Here is an 18,880-nt window from a genome sequence, read left to right as displayed (position 1 = left end):
ATGCTCAAAGCTCTCTGTCTTTGGCCTCACTAAGGGAATTCAGTTTGGCTTAGGAAAACCTAGGACTAGAGAGAAAAAGGTTTAGAGGAAAAAAAATCACTAAAGTGGATGTCAGCCATATCTTCATAAAATCCCTGCTCTGCCACTTACTGGCTGTGTGGCCTCAAATAAGGCACTAAACCTCTTGGAGCCTGCTTCTTCATCCAGAAAAGGTTTAACAGCTTTTGTCTTACCTGCCTCACAGTGTGTGTGAGTCTCAGGTCAGATAATGCATGAGAAAATGCTGTGCTACACAGACTGAGAAGCTGTTGTTATTAATGAGCAATAACGATCACGGCCCCACAGACTTCTGTATGGAGTGGATGAGCATACATCCTGTGTCAGGGAAGGAAGGGTGAGTGCAGACTCATCAACTCTGCCTTGCCCACAGGCAGGAGGCTGCACCCTGGCCAGGAGAGGAGAGAAGGGTTTGTCTTTCTCTGAGCCACTGCTTCAGAGCTCAGACCGGACGTGAGACAGAGCCACCCTGCAGCCCGCAGGATGTCCTCCCAACCACCCGCAGACTGGGGCTTTGCACCTTTTCTTTCCCCTAAGAAAAAAAATTTTCTAGAGTTTCTTTTGCATAAAAAACAGTCCCTCCTTCTCATAAAATACTCACGATTTTACAGGGAAAAGGTGGAACATGAAACTATACACAATACAATTCCAATCAAATGAATATATAATATATAATTTTATATGTGGGATACCTACTGGAAGAAATGCATCAGAATACTAATGGTGGTAGCTTTGGTAGGACTATAGGTGATTAAATTTTCTTCTTTATATTTGTATAACTTAAAAATGCTCTACAATGACCTATAAGTACTTTTATATTTAGAAAAAAAATATATATATATATATGTGAAAAATGCCAGGGACTTCCTTTTGTGGAACCATAAACTGGGCCAGAAGAGTCATTTGAGCTGGGTTCTGCACAGGCAGGAGCCCTGACCCTGGCCCTTGCTGCAGGATCTCGGAGACTCAACTACTTTCCCTCCCTGGCCTCTGCTGGCCCGGTGAGACTGGATGCTGGACAAGATGCTCTCTAGGATTCTCTGCAGCTCAATAATTAAAGTATTCGTCTTAGTCTCATCCATCCCTACTCCATGCTCAGCTTCCAGTAGCTTCTCCTTACCACCTCCCTCACCAGCCTCATTTCTCCCAGACCTGCCCTGGGAGTCGCTAGCTCCTGGCACTTGCCTGCATCACAGTCTGTACTTCTCAGAGCCCTGCCCTTCCTTGAAGAACAAAGCCTGGCCAAATCCTATGCAGCCTGCTGGCCTGCAGTGAACCCTGCTTCCCTCTAACTTGTACATAACAATAGCTATCGTTTATTGACTGTTAACTTCAGGTCGCACAGCAAAAGTGGTCTCATTTAATCCTAGGCCACCAGCAGCTGCAGAGACTAAAATTTGAATGGCACCCCCCTGGAGTTGTGCAGTATAGTGACCCTATTTGATCCTCTTTTGCCTCTGAGGGATGTATTGTTATTCTCATTTCACTGACAAGATAACTGAGGCTCAGAGAGGTCAAGCCAACTCACCCATGGTCACACAGTGGGTTTCTGGCAGAGCTAGGACTTGATCTCTAGAGATTTCAAGTCCAGTGTTTTTTCACTCCCACAGTGGTATCTTTCTCAACAACTCCCACATTCCAGCACTGGAAGGCAGAGAGGATATATTCTGAACTGAACACACAGAGAGCACCCAGTGAATGTCTGAATGTCTGGTGGTGGTGGTGTGGATCATAATGAGTTCAACCATTCAATCAACAAGTCTTCCCAGAGTGAAGGGACAAGCCTATTCTGTTCACTGCTATATTCCAGCACCTAGCAGTGCCTGACATATAGTATATGCTCAATAAATGACACTGAATTCATGATTGTTCATTCAAATAAAGAAAACAATAAAGTAAATAACAGGAGCTAATACCTATGGAGTGTTTACTTCTAGCCAGCTCTCAGGGAGTCTCCAGGAGAGTTGAGGAGAAATACAACACTGTGACAAGGACTACAGCTTGGGGTTTTACATCAAAAAAGTGTCTACATAAAGCCCATGAGAACACCAAAGAAAGAAAGAAAGGCGCTCAGCAGTGACCCTGAACCTTCCTACCACGTCAGAGGCCATGCCAGCAGCTGTCACCATCACAGCTTGAATACACTGACGGTCAAAGCACACAAACCCAAATTTGCCATCTGCATCCATGGTTCTGCCTGTTCAGACCATGTCTGGATCCTCTTATTGCCTCTCCAGACTGGATAACCAGAATACTGGATCTATAAGACAAATGGTTGTGGAAACTGGTGATGTTTAGCTCGGAGAAGAAAAAGGAGGATTATCTTTAACACCTGACAGGCTGCCATTGGGCCAGAGCCCTGGGCACCTCCTGAGGAAGTCTGCTGTAGCTGGCTGGGATGTCTGGAGATGGACCAGAGAAACAGGGTGTCTGGAGATGGACCAGAGAAGCAGGGTGTCTGGGAGGCTGCCTCTCTGGGACCTGATGAGGCCTTACTCTCTACAGCATATATTCTACACATTGGCTCACAACACAAACGTTTATTAACTGTCATTCATGGCCTACTCCAGGCTAGGGAAGTAAGGATGAATAAAACAAGCTTGCCAGCTTAGAAATGCCAGCACCCTAGGAGGCAGAGTCAGGAAGGCCTCATCCTGTAGCCTTAGACTCCTTATTGTGCATCCGAAAAGGCCCTGTCTCAGCCACTGCTGAAGGCCATTTTCTTTCAGTATTCTGAAGGGGTCAGTCATACGGCAGACAATCAACAAATACACACATCCCTGAAGAGGGGATCCTGGGATGGGAACTCCAGCTGAATTAACCCTCTATGGGGACCAAGCAGGCTGGGTCCCAGGTACGGTCTTTGCATGTGTCCTTCTGCCCCTTCAGATCCCCTCAAGTCCAGCCAGGTCTTGACCATGGTGTGATCCGGTCCCTGTTTCCACAAGCACTGGTTCCTCATCCCCAGCTGCAGTGATATGTCAAAGGATATCCTTCAATCCTAAATTGCATAATGGCTTTTATCTTCCATTCCTTCCAAGGCTCCTCATCTGCAGTAAAAGTTGTGGTTCAGCAAACAGTGTGGAAACTCCTGAATGCTGTTCCAAAAGTCTCAAGTGGGGTAGAGCTCATTCTGTCGTCCTGTCCCTTCACTGCACTGTTCAGTGCTGGAAATGACACGTACACTTTTTTTTGCAAAACAATAATTATGCAGAAAAATGCACAAAGCATATGTTCAGTTTAATAAGTATAAAATAGAAAGCAAATATCTGTATAGCCACCACCAGGTTAAGAGATAAAACAATGCCAACACCCTCAAAGACCCCTATGCCCCTCCTTATCACAACCCCAACCCTCCCCTGTGCTCATGACTAAATTGACTTTTTTTTTTTTTTTTGGCTGCGTTGGGTCTTCACTGCTGCGCGCAGGCTTTCTCTAGTCGCAGAGGGCGGGGGTTACGCTTCGTAGTGGTGTGTGGGCTTCTCACTGTGGTGGCTTCTCTTGTTGCTGAGCACGGGCTTCAGTAATTGCAGCACGCGGGCTCAGTAGTTGTGGCACACGGGCTTAGTTGCTCTGTGGCATGTGGGATCTTCCCAGACCTTCCATTTCTTCCAAGGCTCCTCAGGGGACAAGGGCTTGAACCCGTGTCCCCTGCATTGGCAGGTGGATTCTTAACCACTGCGCTACCGGGGAAGTCCCCTAAATTGCCTTTTGTGATAATAATTTCTGTGCTTTTTATAGTTTTACCTCCTCTGCATATATCCTTAAACAATACAGTTCAGTTTTGCCAGTTGTTAAACTTTTCATGAAAGGAATTATACTGTGTGTATTCTTCTGCAGTTTCATTTAACGTTATGTTGATGAGAGTCACAGTACTATTACAGTATTATTATCCAATGTTACAGTATTACAGGTCGCAGTAGTTCATTCATTTTCACTGCAGTAATACTGCACAATTTATTTGTGAATATTGTGGTGCACATGAGTAAGACTTTGGTTAGAGCAGATTCTGAGGAGTGGGGCTGCTGGGTTACAGGGTACATGTATTTTCATCTTTACCAGATCACTTACATATTTTTCAATTCTGAAAATGTTTCTCAGGGAAGCAGTGCTGTATCTGGGATAGAGGAAATGAGGGATGCCTGCCCTTGCAGTCTGACTGGCCTACATTCGGTCCTCCAAACTTGTCCCCTCCAGCCCAGCCATCCTGTCCCCTCTGGCACTCACAGGCCGGGGCCTCTAGCAGCAGGCTCCTCTCCAGCCTCCCTACTTCGGTGATGTAGTTGGGTGAGAGTGGGAGGAGGCTGAGAATGAGGAAGTGGAAAGCAAATGTGAGGGCCCCAGAGAAGTCCAGTTCAGAAACCTCAATGTTTCAGCAGCACACTCCATGCGAGAGGGACGTGCAGGGTGCCTGTGGAACACACCTATCAGGCACCAAGCCTACAGGTGCCAAGCTGTGCCGCTGGACAAGCCGCCGCTCTGCACTAGGTTCCTGCACGTAAGTCACTCCACATAATCCACAACCCAAACCCGTGAGGTAGGTGTTATCATCCCATGCCACACATGAAGACACTGAGACACACAGACACGGAGCAACTGGCAATATAGTGCAACAGTTAATAGTGTAGGATCTGGATTTGTTTAAATTGGGTTTAAATTGTGGCTTCCCTACTTACTGGTGCAACACTGGGCCGGTTACCTTCTTTAGCTTCAGTTTCCTCATCTGTAAAATGCGGCTAATTCACTTACAGGGTTATTGAGACAGTTAAAAGAGATAATGTGTAGAAGGAGCTTAGCAGAGTGCCTGGCACAAAGGAGGAACGAACAGAACTATGAAATAGGAACTATGGAGTTCCAAGGTTGACAGCTAGGACAAGGTGGGAGTGGTAGGGAACAACTCATCTTGGCAAGCTGGGAGCAGGCCATCAAGCTGACGGTGCAGATCGGTGCTGTGTGAAGACTCACTGGAGTGCTGGCCTGGTCGACTCTGAGACGTGGGCACCCAGGCAGTCCTGCCACCCTCGCACCTTTGCCCAGAGCTCTCTACCTATCTGTGGCTGCCTCAAAGGGCAGTGATTCCTGACAGGGAGCAGCTGGATCCCTGCACATGAGGAAGCTTCAGCCCAGCTTCAGCGCCGGCCCGCAGAGGCCGCATTGGCTGGCAGCAGCAGTGGCAGCCAATGGGCAGCGAAGCCTGTTGCTAAGGTCACTGGTGAACCTTATTTGGCGACATCGGGCTGACCCTGCATTCACCTCTGAGAACTCTGGGAAACGCCAACCACAGATGTGAAGTGAACGTCTCAAAACCACAACTGCACTTCCTTTGAGAAAAGATTCGGCTCTCCTCTCCAGCCTGCCTCTCTCGGGCTGGATGCCTTTTGTACAGTGGCTTGCAACCTCAAGAGAGAAGAGGCTTGGCGGGGAGTAGGCTACACGCCCGTCCTGGGCAGGCCTCTCCCGTCCCTGGGAGAGGGCAGGGGCTACTGCACAGGCGGCCGCAGGACCCACCAAGGACCTGAAAGGCTTCTGTTCTCTCCCCAGCAGCTGCCACCCTCCGGCCCAAGCCTCCCTGCACACACCCTCGAGTGTTCCTGGACCCACTTCCTGTAGCCTTGGGAAGCTGCTGGTATGAGGAAGACCCATGGCACGTAGGGAGGAAGTGGGCCTTGCCCAGGCCCTTAACATTTGCACTGGCCACACTGTTTCAGTGCAGCCTACTGCTCAAACGGTTGGCGGTTTCAGTTTTTCACCTTCCTTTGGTGCATCTTCTAGCTTAACATTAAATAAGTAAAACTGTTGCCCCACCCCAGACAAATGTGGGAGGGAAGCTGTGCCTTCAACATTTCCAAAATAATACTCCCCTCTTTCCTCATATTTGTACAGCACCTTCGAGTCTGGGAACTGTGCTCATAGCTGCCATCTTGTTGGATCCTCACAAGCCTTGCTAAGGTAATCATAGCTTAACAATGACTGAGCCCTCACCAGGTGTCAGGAACATGAATTAGCTCATAGAATCCACTATAATTGTTCCCACTTGACAGAAGAGAAAAATGAGGCAAAGACAGATTCAGTAACTGACTCAAGGTCAATTACTAGTCTGTAAAGGCAGAGCTGAGATTTTATCCCAGATAGCCCAATTCCAAAGTCTGCCCTTTTATCTTCTGTTATATTGCCCCTCAAGGCATATACACAAGAACAAATCCTATTTATGGATGAGAAAGTGAGGCTGAGAAGAATAAAAGGTGTGGGGCCTGACATGAGGGCTGCTTCCCATGTCCACATCTCCTCCCGGAGGACCATTCACTGGCATCCTTCTTCTGCCCTCCTCTTTTTTTTAATCACTCACACCTCCCCCTCTTCCCCGCACCCAGCCCCAACTTGTCTCCTCCTGACCCACAGGCTAAAAGTGGCCTTTCTTGGGACTTTCCTGGCGGTCCAGTGGTTACGACTCTGCGCTTCCACTGCAGGGAGCGCAGGTTCGATTCCTGGTTGGGGAACTAAGATCCTGCATGCTGTGTGGCCAAAAATAAAAAAATAAGAATAAAAAATATGATGAAGTGGCCTTTCTTTTCTGGGTAGCCCAGGGAGACAGGTGTCCTGGCCTCCTGAGAAGAGGCTATGTGAGCCCATCTGTCAGGTAAGGGGGGCAAAGCCAGGGCCATGGAGGGTGAGTGACAGAAGAACGCCACACCTCCCACCTCCTCCTGCTAAGCCTTTGCCTGTACACATGGAGCAGTTAAAGCATTCCATGGGCAAGGGTCTGGGGACTGCAGGCAGCAGAGCTGGGGCGTCTATCTGTCCACGGCATCCTCAGCTAAAGGCACTCTGAGGGCCTGGGGTGGGGTCTGGACACTGAGATATGCCAGTGCGTATCCCTTGCTGGAGTGCTGTCTTTCTACTGGGCATTTCAGGCTGCCCTCACTCATGGAACATACATTTTTTTGTGCCCCTACCAAGAGTCAGGCACTATTCAAAGCATCAAAGATACAGCAGTAAATAACACAGACCATGTTTCAGGCCTTGAGGAGTTTAGTTCCAGTGAGGGACACAGACATGAGGCAAATAATTACACGAATAGCTGGAAAACACAGCGTGCTTTGAGAGGATACCCCTTCAGGGTACTAACCAAAGAAGGAGTGTGTGGGATTGGGGGCTGGGGAAGCCAGGATGGTGTGGAGTTAGCAGGTAGGGACAGTTCTTGGCCCCTATCCCACTGCCCTCCTCTCCCCCGCATTCCTGTCCGTTCAGGAAATCTGCTTCCATGAAAGCTGCTCTGCTAAGTATCTTCAAAGTTGCCTCAAGCGGTGCTTTTGCGGTGCTTTTGCGGCAGCTGCTTTTAGTGTTTGTGCCTGGCTGAGCACAAACTCAGGTGTGTGTGGTGTAGGAGACCAGAGGGGAGGGCAGATTAGCGTGTTTGATCTTTGATCCTCAGCTAAACTCAAGCACCTCCATTCCTCATCAAAGTCCTACGTGTGCATGTGGGAGAGCCCCAGAGGGGCAAGGTGGGTGAAGGTAGCCAACGGGGCACGAAGCTGCTGGTATGAAACGCTGGTATGAAACGTTCAATTCTGAGAAGTGTTTTCAGAATTAAACATTTTCAGATTAACCGAGAGCCAGAGCCCTTCCTAAAGTACCTCTGAAAATAGCTATTCAGCATAAAGCGTGAAATTAGCTTTTGCTGGAGAGGAAGCCCTCCAGGGCTGACGGCAGCCAGCCAGCCTTGGGGAAGTGGGCGCAGCGCTGTGGCCATCCTTGCTGGCACTGCCCGCCTTGCAGGCTGCCGTCGCAACCCTGCATCAGTGTGCCCACTGCTAGGCTCCTTAAGGAACACCTTGCTGCCTTCACTAAACATGCTTCTCTCCCCTCTTCTGCTTCTTTCTCCCTCAGGGACTCTCCCTGTGGAAAAGAAGCCCCAGCTCTTTGGGTTGTGAGGCTGTGATTTCCAGTTTCATTTTCCAGTTTCCATTTAGAAGCTGTTTTGCCAGCTCTCCACTCATCATGCCCTAGGGCACCAGAGGAGCTGAGGGGTAAGAAAAAAGTGTTCCAGCCAGTACCCTGCTCCCTGGGGCTCACAGAGGGTGGGGACCGGCTGAACCCCAGGTAGGGGAGGTTGTTAAAATGCAGATTCCTGGCTCCCCAGTCTCTGAGGTGGTAGATTTGGGCCCTTTGATTCTGATGTGGCCTGTGGACCCCACTAGGACTCACAGCCTCAGTGACCATCAAAACAGCCAGAGCACAGCTGAGCACAGCCCAATCACTCCCCAAGGCTCTTCCCACAAGTGCTTGTGAAACTTTGTTCCCCCTTCCTTGCCTGGTGTTGAACACATTTCAGATGTCAGCTCTTTGGGGCTGGAGGTCTGCAGGAAGCCCAGGTCATGGTCCTCACACAACCCCCTCTCTTCCTCACACTCCAAATTTCCCTTTAAGATGCTAATTTGTAATACGCATTAATGGAAACAAAAGAAAGAAAAATTCTATTAAGAGCCCTTATGTCCTTTTGCTCTGTCCCTGCTAATTCCAAAAAGGATTTAAGGACATTTACATCTGTATTTTCCCCTGTGTGTGTGTGAGAGAGAGACTGACTGTGTGTGGGGTGGGTCTTCCGATGCACCCTTACCCTGGTTTGACCTTGGAGCAGGTGGTCAGGTCCCCAAGCCTGGCAGATGTAGACCTTTGTAATCTCTAGGGCAAATTTGTTCTTCAGTGTTTCTAGTATCACTTTTTGATCAATCATTAATCAAAGTTGCAGTAAAAAGGTAATCTTCTCAGGGCTGGGCTATAAAGGTTCTGGTTAAAACCTTAAATAAACCCTTCCGTGGAGGCCTCAGAGCCAAGAGAGAAGGGTCTCACGTCTGTGGCTGGATTTGGAAACAAATGAAGGCTGGGCACAGACATGAACTTTAGTCACCTGAGTGGCTGTGGCCTCTTGCTTCACCTCTCACTGCCAATGAAGCTGGCTATGCCCTGGCTCCTGGACCAGGTGGCAAAGCTGGGGAAGGAGTTTGCCCAAATGTGTGGTAACAAATGTAGGGGCCTGGGGGCACTTCTACAAGGCGTGACAGCTGTGGCATGGCCCTGGGGCCAGGCCTGATGGCAGCCTCCTCAGCCCACAGAACCCATGTGGTGGAGGGCACCCTCATTTCTGATAGCTTGGCTCATTCCTGCTGACTCACTGCTGTGCAGGGCAGAGTGGTGCCTGGGGTAAAGAGGGAGGCCCACTTCTCAAGGGAAGAAGAGAGGAAGAGGCTGCTCCTCCCAGAGCCCAGCAGGGGTAGAGCCTATGGGGCCTTCACTCTTCTCCAAGCTCCCTCAGAGTGGACAGGGTAGATCTGCTCATCTGGGCATGAGGCCACAGGTTCTTGACTGGCTGCAGAAGCTGAATCTAGGAGTAAGAATCAACAGGGATAATGTGAGGTCCAGCACCAGGTCCAAGAAGTAAGGACACCAAGGCAGGGCATGGGGACCTGGGCCAAGGGCAGTCTTGACCAACAGGCTTAGGGTTTTAACTGTCAGTAACCTTTGCAGGAACCCCAACAACTGCATCATCCAAGGGAGATGACATGCTCAGATGGACGCATCTAAGATGTGCAGTACCTGAGAAAGTGGGAGGGGCACTCACTGTTCTCTCCAACCCCTTCCAACATATTACTGAGCCTGCTCTGTACCGTATTTTCAGACATATGGAAGGAATGGGCATTTTCAGAGCAGTGTGACCCTAGAGAGGTACAGGGCAGTGAAATTAGGTGTGAGAAATTGTTCAAAGGATTGATGTCCAGAAGAGGGATAGCCTTGTTTTGAATGGCTGGAAGGAAGGAAGCAGTATCAATGGGAACAGTCGAGAGATAGACGTGAGGAGACTTTCTATAGGTCCAGTGTGGTCTCCAAAGATAGATACACACAGACACACACACACACACACACACACACTTTTGTTTTAAGGGAGAGAGAACAAGAAGGGAATGGAAGACACATACTGAAATTTTAACAGCGGGCTTTCTCTAGCTGGTAAGATTATGAAATGATTCGAATTTTTCCCTTTTGTGTTTATCAATAGTTTCTAAAATGTCTGTAATATACACAAATTACTTTTTTATGGCAAAATATACATAAAATTTAACATTTTAATCATTTTTAAGTGTGCAATTCAATGGTATTAAGTACACATACATTGTGGTGCAGCCATCACTACCATCCAGCCCCAGAATTTTTTCATCATCCTCAACATAAACTCCAAACACAGTAAACTAATTCGTCATTCTCTCTTACTGCCAGTGGTTGCCAACCACCCTTCTCCTTTCCGTCTCTATGAATTTGACTATTCTAGGTACCTCATATAACTGGAATCGTACAATATTTGCCCTTTTGTGTCTGGCTTATTTCACTTCTTAGCATAATGGTTTTCAAGGTTCATCCATGTTGTAGCATGTGGCAGAATTTCATTCTTTTTAAAGGCTGAATAATATTCCTTTGTGTGTGTATACCACATTTTGCTTATCCATTCATCTGTCAATGGACACTTGACACTTGGATTGTTTCCACCTTTTGGCTATTGTGAATAATGCTGATATGAATATGGGTATACAAATATCTCTTTGAGACACTGCTTTCAGTTCTTTTGGATATATAGCCAGAGGTAGAAGTGCTGGATTATATTGTAAGTTTATTTTTAATTTTTTGAGGAACTGCCATGCTGTTTTCCACAGTGGCTGTACCATTTTACACTCTTACCAGCAGGGCACAGGGGTTCTAATTTCTCCACATCTTCACCAACACTTGTTATTTTTCTTTTCTTTTTTTTAATAATCGCCATTCTAAAGGGTGCGAAGTGTTATCTCACTGTGGGGTTTTTTTGGGTTTTTTTCTTTTTTTAAATTTATTTTTGGCTGCATTGGGTCTCTGTTGCTGTGCGCGGGCTTTCTCTAGCTACAGTGAGCGAGGCTACTCTTTATTGCGGTGCGCGGGCTTTTCATTGCAGTGGCTTCTCTTGTTGCAGAGCTCAGGCTCTAGGCGCACAGGCTTCAGTAGTTGTGGCACGCGGGCTCAGTAGTAGTGGCTCACGGGCTTTAGAGCACAGGCTCAGTAGTTGTGGCACACGGGCTTAGTTGCTCTACAGCATGTGGCATCTTCCCAGACCAGGGCTTGAACCCGTGTCCCCTGCCTTGGCAGGTGGATTCTTAACCACTGCGCCACCAGGGAAGCCCCTCTAGTGGTTTTGATTTGCATTTCCCTAATCCAAACTACTTATTTTTTAAATACAATTTTGCCTGAATCAAATCCTTTGTCCTTTATTTCTTGATAATATGGACCTTTTCCTCCTTTTTTGTACTTAATCTTTGCACTATGTTTTTTTAAAATTGTTGTAAAATACACATAACATAAAATTTACATTCATAACCATTTATAAATGTAAAGTTCAGTATTGTTAAGTAAATGCACACGGTTGTGACCAAACCCAAATTACTTTTATAATGATAAGCAGAAAGAAAAGGCTATTAAAACAGAGGAAGAAGAAAGATGTGGATTCTCAGGCCCTGGAGATGTTCACACACTTTGGCTCAGTCTTGGCAGGGACCTGCATTCATCTACTGAGCACCTCCAATGCACTGGGCTCTGTGCCAGGCAGGGGGCTCCAAGGTGAGTGTGGTCTGGTCTCTGCCCTCGGATTTCAACCTCTGTGGGAAATAGTTATACCCAAGGCTGCTGTGGGCCCAGCGGGCCACACTGTCTACAGGTGCAGCATGGGGAAGGCAGCACAGATGAGGTGGCATGTGAGCTGAGCCCCAAAAGACGAGCAGACATTTGCAGGTGCGTGAGGGCAGAGGAGAACTGGCCTGTGCTGTTGGGCTGTGGCAGCCCCTACATAAACACTTGTTAATGATTTATGTCTGTCTTCCCTACTCGATTATAAGCTTCATGAGAGCACGGCCAGCTAGTCTTTTTCACTGTTGAACCCTGCTATGCCCAGCACAGACAGGGGTAAAATGAATACTTGCTGAATAAATGAGCGGGTGAGGAGAAGGAAGAGGAGAGAGGAGATGTCTCCTTCCAGAATCTTGGCCATGAGAGGCAGACAGCATGGCTGTACTCCATGGGGAAGGGGGTGGAGGGAAGCATTACAGGGATGATGGAGACGGGTGCATGCCAAACACTGCACTACAGGAGCCAGGGGAGAAGGAGAGTTTGAAGACCAAGTATGAGAGAACTGAAGGGCTTGACTGCTGGGTAGGGGGCTGAGTGAAAGGGGAGAGGCAGGGGTGCAGGGTCAGTGGGACAAGAGGGGTCTCTCTTTTTAAGAGACTCGTATGGCCAATATGAAAAAGACAGGAAATGCCAGTCGTTGACAAGGACTGAAGCAACTAGAACTCTCATACACGGCCAGGAGAGTGTTCTTCCAGGCTGCAGACAGCACTCTGGTTGCTGGTTGGTTCAAGCTACCATTTGGGCCAATCAAGGGAACCCCAACATCTGCACTTGGACTATCAGACATGAAGCGCTCTGTGTCCAGAGCAATTTCCAAGATGGGCCTGAATGCAGGGGACATGGAACAACCAAGAGCCCGGAGTTGGCTCTGTGCTCACCAGGGTCCAAAATGTCAACTGTGCCCACGTGCCTCCTTGCGCCTCATCTCACGTCAGGCAGCTGGCAGGACTTCAGTCAGCAGAAGGTGGACTCTGCTCTTTTCAAGGAGCACATGGTGCGGGCCCTGGGCACTCCGGTGAACTCCATCAGGGTGTGCAAAACCCCTCTGCTTGAGAGGCCTCTATGCACACCCAGTCAGGCACCAGCATCCTAGCCCCTGCTGGTAGTCCAACTTGCCTACCAGACGAGTGGCACATGTGCCAACACGGACCCCGCACAGGGCAGCGCTGCTTGACACCTGCATAGCTCCAGTCTGAGGGAAGGATTCTGTGTGTGGTTTGTATTTTTACTGCACCTCCCTTTCCAATTTGGAGGATGTTATCACTGAGTTACCAAATGCCACTTAACCCACTGTGGGGGGAGCACAGAGAAGCACCCAGCAGCCCTGGGATGAGGCTGCAGTCCAGAAGAGGGGATGCGATGAGCACAGATGATGCAATGAGGACTTAATAGAAGGCAAAGTGTAATCAGGAGCCACATCGTGTGCTCTCACTCTTAAGTGCTGCAGGAGTTCAGAGGAATAAGGGGTCAAGTAGGGGTAGGGTGACCAAGGAAGGTCCTGGAGCAGAGGAAGAGGAGACCATTACAGGTGAGGGAGACAACAACTGGAACCTTTATGGAAACCCACAGAACTCAAGGGCTAGCCAGGCCTGGACTCATGTGGGACAGGCTCACAGGCCGCTCTTTGAACCAGGAGACAGGCCACAGACAGCAGGCCTCCCTGAGCCCCACCCAGGTCCCTGGAACACATGCTCCCCTGTCCTCAGCCTGACCACAATGCCACACGAGCTGGGTCCCACTCATGCTGGCCTGGAAACCGGGAAGTACCTGGCATAGGGCCCCTCCACTTCCTCCACATGATTGCCTGGAGCTCCAGGGTGACCGGCAAGGGGTCGTTTTTGTGGTCAGGAAATGCCTGTGGCAGCTGGGGACACCACAGGCCCTCTCTGAACTCTTCTGAAGTGGAGACCACATTCCCAAAGATTCTCAACTGCCTAAACTCTAGCTCCAATCTCTTGCTTCTTTCTGGTAGGCTCATCTTGGCGTGGCGGGTGACAGTTATCTTTCTCCAGGTCCATTAGGTCCCTTCAGATCCAAAATACTCTAAGCTCAAAGACAGGACACTGAGAAACAGAACAGCAGGTGCTAAGTTGTGGTATTGCTCGATGGTTTTCAACCTTGGCTGCACACTAGAGCCACCTAAGGGACTTCTTAAAAGTACTCAAGTCCAAGCCCTTCAACAGGCACTGTGCAAAGAGAAGACTAATGGCTAACAAACATGTGAAAAGGCGCTCAACTGTATTAGTCATTAGGGAAATGCAAATTAAAACCACACTGTGATATCATCACACACCCACCAGAATGGCTAACATGAAAAAGTTAGAAAATACCAATTGTTGGCAAAGATGTGAAGCAACCAGAGCTCTCATACATCCCTGAGGGAGTATAAATTGGTACAGTCACTTTGGAAAATTATTTGGCATAAGGTACTAAAGCCGAACATACTGATTTTCATACCTGCCCAACAATTCCATGTCAAAGTATGGACTTAACAGAAATACAAGCAAACATGCTCTAAGCCACCAATGAATGCTCACAGCAGCAGTAGTCATAAGAACCCTAAATTGCCAACAACAACACAGATACCCAAATATAGATAAATGGAGGAATATCCACATGGTGGAATACCCTATAGCAATGAGAATAAACTAACTACTACAATATTAACTAACTAAACTAACTAACAACTACAAGCAACAGCTCTGATGAACCTTACAAACACAATGCGGATCGGAAGAAGCCAGAATATATTCTGTATGATTCCATTTATATAATATAAAGCTTGAAAACAAGCAAAACTAATTTATACCATTAGAAATGAGAATGGTGGTTACCCTTTGGGGCACCAGGGGACGCAGGTGATGTTGCTTCTTGATTTGGAAGCAAATTACTCAGGGTAAATTCACTTTGTCAAAATTCACCAAGATTTACACTTGTGGTTTGTGCTTTTTTCTTTTCTTCTTCTTTTTGCATGTATATTATCTTTCAATAAAGACTTAAATAAAATCTTTTTTTTTTAAAAAACCCAGATCAATTCAGTCAGTATCTTTGGGGTGAGAGTGAGGCCCAGGCATCAGTATTTTTTAATATTCTAGATGACTGTAATGTGCAGCAAGGATGGAAAGCCACTGGTTTAATTTCTTGCGAAAAGCAGGCCCATTCAAAGGCCGTAAATGGTCCTGACAAAAGGTACTTCCAGCTTGGTGGGGTGAGACACTGGGGTGGGAAGAGGTCCGACTTTGTTGATGTGATGAAGCCTCCTGCATGGGCAGAGGAAGTATTGAAGCATGCTGTTGTAATGTGTTTCTTCCCTGGCAGTGTCTGTTGAAACCTGGTTGCATCATCTTGTAATGGTATGTAATGGGAACGAAGTGGGCCCTGGTCCCACCTCAGGCAAGGCGGGGTGTGTAGGTCCCAATCAGGGTGTCTATGTTTGTGGGTAACAGCCAACTCTGGGCTCCAGATGATGCCCCAACTCCCTGGCCTCTGGGTCAAGATTAGGAACTTGCAACATCTGGCTGAGGACCACGTCAGGCTTGGCTCAAGTGCCTGGTTTGAGAATTTTCCTTCCACTCCATGTGGTGAGTGGCAGCCAACCTAGCGATGGCTGAATTCTTGGAAAGGACAAGACAGGACATGGACTTACACACTAAACAGGTGTTCTGCCCACTTGGGCCCCATCTACCCTCCCAGAAGTGCATGGACCATGAACATTCTGCTATGGGAGGAGCAGTGCAGAGAGGCCTCAGAAGCCTCCCCCAGCCCTCCAGGGCCCTCCACTTTCCAGCCCTGGGCTGGCTCCTCTGGCCATGTTCCTGCATATCTGCCTTCCTGCACTGCGTTTACAGAGCAAGAATGAACAGGATGGGCCTCTTGCACCTCTGCTGGTCGGGACGCTGAGGGGCCTCGGTTGGGCTCACTTGGCTAAAGGACACAGAGTGGCCTGGGCTGAAAGAGAATAAGCTGAACTGAAAAAGGCTACATCACTTGAGGGTAGCCACACTAAAAACAAACAAACCTATCTCCAACTGCCCAGTCCCCACTCCTCAAATTAAAAAGAAAAATCCTTAAGGGTAAAAGAATCATGAATAAGGAAGCCAGGGTATGAGAGTGTCTCTTCACCAAAGCTGCAGCTCTCGATTTCCCTGGCTTTGGGCTCCTCCCTGTGAAATAGAGGTAATGCCTCCCAGGCCTCTTCCTCCTGCCCAGGAGGGCTGAAGGTCCACAGTCTGCTGGAGTAGGTCAGGAAGGCTGGACCCTGAGGGCTGCCCCTGGCTGGGACCTCAGCCCCCATGTGCCACCTCACCTCCCGGTCTGTGAAATACCACAGTGGCAGCCCTTGCCACCCGGAGTGGCACTACCCCTTCCTGTCATCTTTAAGAAGCATTTATGATACATTTCCTTTTTGTGCTTCAGGAAATGGGTGGCCAGAAAGAGATCTTGATTCTACTTTTCCCCTAGAGGTACATGCGCTTCAAACGGGTGCACCAATTCAACAGAACGGAGGGCTGACAGGGTAGTAGGGTGAGGAAGTGAGAGAATCCAGAGTGTGTTTCAGCAGGAGAGTCGTGTAAGCTGATCTCAGAGGTGGCCGTCGGACGGCTCGGCTGCTGTGGGGCGTGAGATGTGATGCCGCTACAAGGCCGTGGGCCTCTCTGGTCTCCAGTTTTTCCTCAGGCCAGTGGACAGACAAGCACATGGCACTCCCCAGAGCAAAACCATCAGAAAAGCTACTGACCTGGAAGCACAGAGGCCCAGCAGGTCCTAACTGAGGGACTTCTAATGTCACATTTGGGGAATCCCATCCACACATGGCCTGGATCTCCCCCAAACATCCACTTTACCATAAGACCCAGCAAGGGTCTGTTATCCAGGAAGGTATTTAATCCTTTTCTGAAACTGTTGATATTTTCCAGCCTGTCATATAATTTCTGAAAGTCATTACAAATTCTCTCTCCAGGTTTCCTTCTATTTACATGTCTATTGTCCTTCTCAAAACATTCCAGTAAGTCACATTTCCCCGTATGAGGACGTCACTAATCCAGGACCCTCTACTATGTATTCTAGTTAACAGCTAGGAAGTGAATTTTCAAAAGCCCCAGTAGCCCAGAGATGTCACAGAGCTCACACACAGCATTCCGAGGAGGATCTCTCAGGGCTCACGCAGGGACCATTCTTGTTTTAGATGTAAATCAGAAGTTTCTGTCTGGGCAGAGTCCCAGTAAGAAACAGATGCACATTGCACAGGTAACAAGGAGAACTTAAGGAAGGACTGTTTCCAAGGGGGTGAGCAGCATTAAGGAAACCGATAAGGGAAGGAGAAGCACCCTGGAGTCAGCAACAGTGGGGAGTAATTACCACCGCCTGGAGGGAGGAAGAGGTGGGAGTGTTACTAGGACCCTGAGAGAGCTACAGGAGAGAGCTACTGGGAAGAGTGGTAGCTTTAGGGAGAAGAACACAGACCTGACCTGAGGCTTGGCGAGGGAGGGAGCTGGTGAGGGGGTTACGGATAAAGTATCCTAATGCACCCCAAAATCACTCTCTTATCTCCTGCAGGGTCTTCAATTGGCCAAACCCAACTGGCAGCATGAGGGCATGGAGCCTGGTTGATGCAATCCACAAAGGTCAAACAATGGGAGTGTGGGAAAGGGTAGAAAATGGGTAGGGGCAGGCTGGTGGGGGGACACCCGGCATGGTCATCTAGTTTAGTAGCCATTTAAAAGGAGTAAATTAGAAGTTAATGTGCTGTAATGTGGCACCCTCGCCACAAATAAATGGGACAAGAGGTAGTCAGAGACAGAGATGACCATGAGAAAAGGTTTAAGGAAGTTTAGCACAGTGATCTGAGTCCCCAGCATGAAGGGGGACAGATAGCTCTACTCAGTGTAATAATTCCAAGGTAAACATGTATGTTCATAAAGATGATTCTAAATTATCAGCAAAACATTAAATGTGGTCACTGTACTACTTGACAGAGCTTCAACAGGGGAGAAGATTATGACACAATTTAGAGACACCATAAATCCATCCAAAAGAAGTGTAACAAGCTTTGGGTTAAACATGTCAGGTTATTCACACATCTCAATCTCCTTTCTCTCCTGAAGTGCCACTAAAATGCCAGTCAAAAAGTAAAATGGTATAAATCCTCAAGAGCAAACAGAATGGTAAAGAGACATCGGTGGACAAGAGATTGGCCCGCAGAGGGGTATACTGACAGGAGGCAAGCCACTTCCCCCTCAGAACCCTGGGGGAGCTAAGACCTTGGGGAGACCAGGTATTATGACGGTGGGGGTCAGGTACCGAGTAGGTGGGGTAAGGAACCAGGGCAAATGTTTGGAATCCTCCCAGATCCCACCCCATACTCTGTCCCACACACCAGGAGACTGAAGACACTAAACAGGAGAGACCCTGGCAAGAGAGAAGGCAAATGACCACAAGGATGAAAACAGAGGGATGAGGGCAAAGTCTGAAGACTGAACAGTGGGACTCAATGTTCCCCCCTTTGCATACCCCACCCTGCCGCAGGCACATATCACCTTGTACCAGAGTACAGTGAGTTTAAAACATGGCTGCAATTTTTTTTGACACTTCTTCCATTGAGAGGTAGGTCTCTGTCTCCTTCCCCGAATCTGGGCGGGCTTGTGACTATAGTGGAAGTGATGCTATGTGACATCAAAAGCCAGGCCATAAAAGGCCACGCAGCTTGCATATTGCTGGCTGGAATATTCACACTGGAGTTCTGAGCTACCACACAAGAGGTCCAACTACCAGACTGTTGTCCTAGAGAGGCCGTGTATAGTCTCTCTGGTCTCCAGTCCCAGCTGCACCCCCTCTTCCAACTATCCCTGCCAAGTGAAGAACCAACTTGGAAGCAGATCTTTCAGCCCCAGCTGGTTCCAACTTCCAGACATCTCAGCCTAGGCCCCAGACACTGTGGAGCAGAGAAGAGCCGTGCTTTTTCCCAATTCCTGACTTGAAGCACAACAAAATGGTGGTTGTTTATGTACTAAGTATTAGGGTGGTTTGTTATGCAGTAACAGTAACCGGAACAGGGAGTTAGAACGCTTCTCCTGAGAAGCCACATGGCTCTAGAGCAATGGTTCTCAACAAGGTGATTTTGCCC

The 18,880-nt window shown here is 48.3% G+C and overlaps 1 long non-coding RNA gene across 1 annotated transcript in view; it reads right to left on the bottom strand.

Annotated features, from left to right (window-relative positions):
- Nucleotides 1-8,203: 8,203 nt before the first annotated feature.
- Nucleotides 8,204-18,880, bottom strand: part of LOC307184255 — a 58,720-nt gene continuing 48,043 nt past the window's right edge. Inside the window, exon 3 of the long non-coding RNA XR_013827687.1 lies at nt 8,204-9,439. This is a non-coding gene — a long non-coding RNA (uncharacterized lncRNA). The remainder of the gene's footprint in view (nt 9,440-18,880) is intronic.

This window comes from Stenella coeruleoalba (genome assembly GCF_951394435.1).
Source record: "Stenella coeruleoalba genome assembly, chromosome: 3".
Lineage (NCBI taxonomy): Eukaryota > Metazoa > Chordata > Mammalia > Artiodactyla > Delphinidae > Stenella > Stenella coeruleoalba.
Note: the sequence above shows the minus strand (reverse complement) of the source record. Positions and strands in the feature narration are given on the sequence as shown.